The sequence below is a fragment of the Ursus maritimus genome, unplaced genomic scaffold (assembly GCF_017311325.1).
Source record: "Ursus maritimus isolate PB19 unplaced genomic scaffold, ASM1731132v1 scaffold_1, whole genome shotgun sequence".
Classification (NCBI taxonomy): domain Eukaryota; kingdom Metazoa; phylum Chordata; class Mammalia; order Carnivora; family Ursidae; genus Ursus; species Ursus maritimus.
In genome coordinates this window covers 69453282-69460657 of record NW_024423343.1, presented here as the reverse complement: position 1 = coordinate 69460657, position 7376 = coordinate 69453282, and the positions used below count along the sequence as shown (strand labels likewise).

The 7376-nt window shown below is 35.2% G+C and overlaps 1 protein-coding gene across 1 annotated transcript in view; it reads right to left on the bottom strand.

The window, feature by feature from the left end:
* The window catches only part of BAZ2B (bromodomain adjacent to zinc finger domain 2B), a 404062-nt gene that overhangs the window by 288519 nt on the left and 108167 nt on the right, over positions 1-7376 (bottom strand). Inside the window, exon 3 of the mRNA XM_040644603.1 lies at positions 586-943. The gene's annotated coding sequence lies outside the window, so the exon portion shown is untranslated. The remainder of the gene's footprint in view (positions 1-585; positions 944-7376) is intronic.

The following is a 7376-nucleotide window of genomic DNA, read 5'->3' as shown; positions in this document are numbered from 1 at the left end:
GGGGGGGGGGGGGTATCTTGAAACTACCCCGGCAGGGATTGGGGGAGCAGCGTATATTCTTGGGTAGGAACGGCGATCGCAACAGTGCCAGAGGTTATCGTTTAAGAAGCAAAACTGTTGGCGGCAACCCGAGCGCTGGGAGCCGAAAGGAGGAGGAGGCGCGCAGCCCGGGCGGCCGAGCAGGGCGACCGGCACAAAGGAGGCGGACTGGTGGCGGCGGCGTCTGCCCGCGGCCCTGCTGCACCGAAGTCCCGCACTGGCAGCTAAGAATAAAGTTTACATTCTCCTGAGACCGCACCCCCCACCTCCCACCCAGGACCGCGTCCTCCTCCCCCAAACTCCGCTCGGGACCCCGAGCACCGCCCCAGCCTTCCAGCCAACACAACAAAGAGACACACCGACCGGCGAGGGTAAACAGCCGCGGAGGGCGAGCAGGGCGGGCAGAGCGAGCGCCTCGAGAGAAGCAACTCCGGAGTCCCCGCTCGCCGGAGCGTAGTTTCTCCTGTTCTGCTAACAACCGGCTCTGTAACATTTGGAATTTTCATCTTCACCCGCACCCCTCACACCCGAAGATTTTTAACTCACCTTTACTTTCGAACTGAGAGTTGCGGTGGATGAGATTTTTGCCTTCCCCAGATGGTTGAAGGTTACGACTTTGTTTTGGAAACCCTACCACCTCCTTATCTCGCTTATTATTTTTGCAAGGAAAGTATAAAGAGAGTTGGAGTGGAGGTGAGATTTGTGATCGGGAAAGCCCTTGACTCCCTCCTTCTCCGCCTTCCGCCTCTCTCTGATTAGTTCCTATCCAGCAGCAGATTGAAGCAGGAGATGATTCTTCTCAAGGTTTGTTCAGCAGCTTCACTTCTAGGCGAAGGCTTCATGAACCAAGTGACGTCAACCAACAAGGCTTCTCTCTCTCTCCTCTCTCTAACAATGAAAGTTGCTGTTAACAAGGGAAAAAAGAGAGAGAATTGTTTATACTATTTCAGTTCCAATAATAAATGACCTATCAGCTCCTAAAGGAGCCAAGGGAGGGAGGGGGGTTGCTTCTTCCTCCCAAGAATACTGTAGCTTTGAGTTTGCAACCGTTCCTTGTCCCAGGAAAAAGTTAAGAAACAATATTTTTTTCATTCCAAAGTAGGACAGAAAATAGAATTGGAAACCTAATTTTTAAAACCGTAAACTGGACAATAGGGAGCATAGATAAATCATTTCCACCTAAACTTTTTTGTCTGCAAACTCAGAATTCGGTTGAAGTCTATAAACCAACTAAATTAATATACCAGGAATTCGTGGATGTTTGGAACTCAAAATAAAAAGCAGGACGCAAGATGGTCCCGGGATAAAACGCTGCTGCCCAAACACACGGGCAATTTAAACTAGCAGTAGTGTTGATGCACTGAATTAAAATTTAAATAAAACACGTTAATACAGCAAATCGTTTTATTAGAAGTCAAAACTGTAAAAGGTAGTCTCAATTGTAGTTTTTCCCTCCAATTTCTGAAGTCAAAAGGGGGTGGTGTAGCTAATTGTAGGAATTGAACACTTTTTAAAAAATCAAGTTAAGCCTACTAGCTCATTGCTCCATCTTTAAACTACACAGGAGGTATGCTTTTTGTCTATCCCCAGAATCTCCCAACTTTCTGTTGTTTATCCTTACATTTCTCCCTCACCCCCAATCCCAACATCCTGAAACCAATAAAGTTAAAATAAAGGTGAAGTACACCCAATTTCCTCCTGGGTACACCACCCCACAGCTTCCTAAAAATGATTTTTAAAAGCCATAACTTTGGTTAACACTTTATTATACAAGAATACATATAATTTAATTTTTTTCATTGAGGTAGTGTTTTTTCCCCAGAACACATTAAAGTCTCCAAGTTTATATAATTAAAAATTGCATGATTTAATTTTCAGGATGAAGAGTGAGTGAAAGGCAAGCCACAGAAGAATAATTTGACCATATATGTATATTTTGTACATACATTTGTGGATAAATGTATCTTAAAAGATGCTATTGTTTTATGTTTCCTCTTCAGCCACTGGCTGTGATTTTAATTGTGCTAGAGGATCTTCATTAGTATTAACACATGGGGAGATTTCACAAAGCTGCTTCATTAGGGGGGAAAAAAAGCTTGGCAGACTAGGTCTTTTTGCATGCACTGAGAATGTCAGCCTTACCTCGGTCATTTGTAACATAATAAGTGCAAGTACAATGATTGCAATGCAGGAGCACTGGGGGAAGGGCAGAAATACTGCCTGTCTAATAGGGATATCTGAAAAAAAGGCTGCTCATTACACAGTAAAATGTATGCTAAAAATTAGTGAAGATGATGTCTCAGGAGACTGATGCTAAATAAATTAATGTGCTGATATGTTTTTAATTATTATTTTTGTAGTAGTTTATTTCGTTCTCAGGATTCACATTGAGCAGCAAAGCTGCGCTAGCACTTATTGATTTTTTTTCCCTGCCACATTCCCGGAATACAGATTTTAATCATTTCACTACACCACACACAGTAATTTCATTAAAAACTGGAACCTTCCATCCCCAGAAAAGCATTTAATTTCAATGACATACAATTTCTCTCTTAGCAGAAAACTGTCTCTACAGTAAAAGCTGGCCTAAGGTTCAAATGCATAATTTAATCCTGAGTTTTCCATGCTCTGCATTCCTTTGAAGCTATAATTTGAGTAACTACCTAATAACTGTAATAAGGACAATAATTTCCTTATAATATATTATTAACTCATATTTAATTAACTCAGAGGCCAAGCTCTGTACATGTATGACTGGGTCAAGAGTTCTACAATCTCAAAATTTAGCAATAATGTTCCAGAAGAAAAATATAGATTAAAATATAAGTGTGAATGCTAGCACTTAAATATTCCAGCCAAAATAATTAACAAAAAAGTTCATGAATTTTAAATAATAGCAGTCATTACTCAAACAGTATTTTAAAACATTTGGTCGTAAACAAGGCAACTTACATATATTTCTATATATAAAGAATTATAAATTAGTATTTCAACAATCCATTTTTGACAGTTTAATCATGAGCATTACTTTTGAGAAAGTGTTCAATTTTTAAAAGATTTTTTTAAGAAGGGCTAGATTCAAGTTGCCTCAATTTCTATACGGAATTCTCTTAAAACCTTTCTCTCAAAATAAAGAAATGGCAGACTTGAGTAATTTGGATAACTAAGGATACTTAAATATTTCAAATGATATACAGCAAAATAAGGTTCAATTTTAGGTTCCAGTAATATTTTGAAATGATATTGAGTTGAAGATGGCACTTTGTTTTCCAAACACTAAGTTTCATAAGGATATGTAATTTTTATTGCCTGTTTTTAGAGAAGAAACCTGTGGGGAAAACATTTGACATAATAAAATTAATTTATTAAATTTTAAATGTATGCCTAATCAACAGAAAACACTGGTACATTGGTAATAAAAGTGATTAACTTATATAAAAACTTATATAAAAATAAATACTCATGTTAAAAATTTCTATCATTCCTCTGGTTGATTTTAAAATCATAATCCAAAAAATGTTTTTAAGAGTATTGTATATATAATTTCAAATTGCAAAGTTGTCTTTTCCTTGGTTGAATGATGAAGTAACTTGTACAAAATAAGACTTAGTGTTGTCAGAATGTTGGAATAAAGGATAGAAGTTGTGATAATAAAGAACTGGATTTTACTGTCTTTAAAATATTTAAAAACTATATTTTATTATCAAAACTATATATATTTATTATTCCAATAATTTGGAAAATATTTTTGCAACACTCTTTAAGGTTGAAATGCAGTTAAATGGAAATCAATAATTAACAAAGTAGTTGATAAATGAAAAACAGATTAATATCTAATATTCATAAGATGAATTTCTAAATTTCCATAAAAAAGGTTCAATTTGTGTATTTAAATATATATTTAAAATAATTTGGTGTTATTTGGTAGTTCAAATATATTAATTAAACAATTTATACCTTTAAAACTGATTTTTAAAAAAAACAGTATACTAGAAATTTAAAACTGGATTATTCCAATATTTGCTACCCTCTATGAAATTGTGCTTAAATAATTTTTTAGTATGATTCCTTCCCTTATGTTATCACATTTGATTGTTTCAAAGATTACAACACAGTCATAGAGTTGGAGGGTGGGGGAATAATTACTACAATTATAAAATAATTTGGCTCTGGTAGCACTTAGTTCTCTACCTAGGATCATCATCTAAATTAGTACTTCATCTTCAGAATTGCAAAAGAATTTAACAATCAAACATCTTTTCTAATAATAATGAAAATTATTTCTGAAATTTATATATGATATATACCTATCCCATGCTAATTATGCCATCACTATATGTAAATTGTTGCACTTTCTTCTCTAAAGCAGGATCTATTTTTAGGACGAAGATAGAACTTCTCAAATAGGGAATACAGAGATAGATGGTTAGGTATCTAATTTATTACTATAGGTATTACACATGGATCTTCAAAGGATAAGGAATCAACTTATATGTACAGAAAACAAAATCTAGGAAGGCTGATACAAAAAGCCAAACATATGCGAGATCTCAATAGTATAACAAGCTGGCCACTGTCATGTCTTGTTCAGTTTCAATCAGTACAAACTAATGAAGAGTTATTTGTTTTCATTCATTGAACAAACATCGCTATATGCTATACACTCTGATAGAGACTGGAAAAACATGAATAAGCTCACATTCTGGTTGATGTTGAAAGTGTGAAATTCCTGGGAGATTAGAGACTCACATAAATCACATTATAAAGATACAAATAAGAACGTTTTGCTAGAATAAAGAGGATGGGGCAACTAATTCTGACTGTGAATCTTAAAAAAAAAAAAAAAAGCTTTATCAGAAGGATGCCATTAGAACTGCATCTCAAATACTAACAGCCTACTAGGCAGGGCTTCAGAGGGGCAGGTCCTAAGTAAAAGAAACGGTAAGTTTAAATACAAAGAGCTACTAAGTCTGGTGTCCATCCACTATTGAGAAGTTCACTGCACCAGGAATATTCACTGTGAGGGATGGAAAACCAGGGATGAAGAAGAAAAAGGAGAGTAGGACCGTGAAACGCCTAAGATACCATGGTAAGGTGACTGAATTTATCCTGAGAGGCAACAAGTCAGCAAAGGAGTGACATGATCAACCTTGTTTTTACAGACCAACAACTGTGTAGGCAGAGCAAATGATAGACCGTAGTATGACCAAAGCGCTTAACAGTCCATGAGAAAGATAGTGAAGGACAGTGGCACTGGAGATTTCAAGCCGGATTGTTTTTGAGGTAAAATGTGAATTTGGTGACCAACTGGAGAGGGAGGACTGAAAGAAGACCAGAGGGATATCTGGCTTAAAAAACTGGATATGTGCTAGAGTCATTAAGTAAGATCAGAATATATAAGAGAATACAAATCATAAAATAGTCATGAATTAGAACTTAAATTTATGCTTTTATAAGGCTATTTTTAATGGGATTATCAGAATCCACTGGTAAGTTTTTTTAAAATACACATACCCCAGCCCAATATCCAGGGATCAGTAGGTCTGGGGTGGAAAGCAAGTATTACTTCTCTTTTAAAAAAAAAAAAAAACTCTGACAGTGCTTCAGATAAACACTCCTGATTACAAAGAGTGTTATAAGCATAAAATTGATTATAAAATTCTTTTGGAATAAAAAAAAAACACAACAAGAAAAGCCCTGAAGAAGAAGAGCATTGAAAGTGTGTGGGGTGATCTCATATCAGATATTAAAATACACTATATATGTAGCCTTTATAATTTACAGTTGGCATTGGCACCTGAGAAAAAGATCAGTGAAACACAAGAGAAAATTGAGAAATATAAAAGCTGTATCTCAAAGCAGTGAGTAAACAATGGACTATTAATAAGTGGTGTTGGGATCCAGGTAGTCGTAAAAGATGAATTTGGATCTAAGGATAAATTTTTAAAAGAACAGATATTTAAATGTAACAATTTGAACCACACAAGTACTAGGAGAACTTATGGGTAAATTCCTCTATAACTGGAGAGTAGGGAAAACATTCCTTGCAAAGGTCAAAACTAGATGCAATAATGTGAAATATTGGCAATACATAAAACACATTCAAATACATGAAACTAAAAAGGTTTTGTATGGCACTTAAAAAAAAAGGTTTTAAATGACAAAAAAGAAAAAAAATACCACAAGCTAACAATGGCAAATGAGAAACTCAAAAATTATTGTAACTTATATGAGACAATTCAATTACCCCATATATAAAGAGTATCTAAAAACGAATAAAAGGACAATACCCTGAACAGACATTTTATGGAAAAATAAAAGCAAATGCCCCTTAAATAGAAATATTCTCAACCCTGCTCATAAGAGAAATGCAAATTAAGAATCAGTGAGAAACTATTTCTCACCCAACAAATTAGCAAAAATCCAAAAGTTTCGCAACATAGCCTGTTAGTAAAGCACTTGTAGGGAAAAGGACCACTCTCAAATATTGCTTGTTGGAGTGAAAAATGGAAAAACCTCAACAACAAAGAATTTGACAGTATCTATCAAAGTTACATATGCTTTTTTTTTTTTTTTTTTTTGACTAGTAAAACCCATTTCCAGGAATCTGACCAACACGGACGAAAATATAAAATAGATATATATGAGAAGATATTCCCTAAAGCATTGTTTATTATAACTAAAGTTTGGAAATAACCCAAATGTCCATCATAGGGAAATTGTTGAATTAATTAGGGTAATAAACAGAGTGGAGTACTATGCAATTTTTAAAAATGAGTGAGGAATGTATATAGTATGAAGTATTTCACAACCACAGTATATAATAAGTTAAAAAAAAAAAAAGCAAGGTGGAGAAAAACCTCTATTGTATGCTACCATTCATCCATATATTTACTTAATTTTTTAAATGAAAGGAAAAATCAAAACCTTAAGAAACATGGTTACCTGTAAGTAGAAAGGGAACAAGGTAGAAAAGATAGAATAGTAGGAAGTTTTCTCATAAAACTTGTTTTGTAGATGTGATTTTGGAACCATATAAAGTAATTTACATAATTATAAAATAAAAACAAATTAAATTTTAAGACACTCCCATAAAAATGAAAGCTAAATGACATAAACTTAATTGTACATGGAGTTCCATACAGAGACTATTCTAAGTGACTTTACACGTAATAATTTTTAAAAACCAGGGGTGCCTGGGTGGCTCAGTCATTAAGCATCTGCCTTCAGCTCAGGGCGTGAGCCCAGGGTCCTGGGATGGAGCCCCACATCAGGGTCCCTGGAAGCCTGCTTCTTCCTCTCCCACTCCCCCTGCTTGTGTTCCCTCTTTCGCTGGC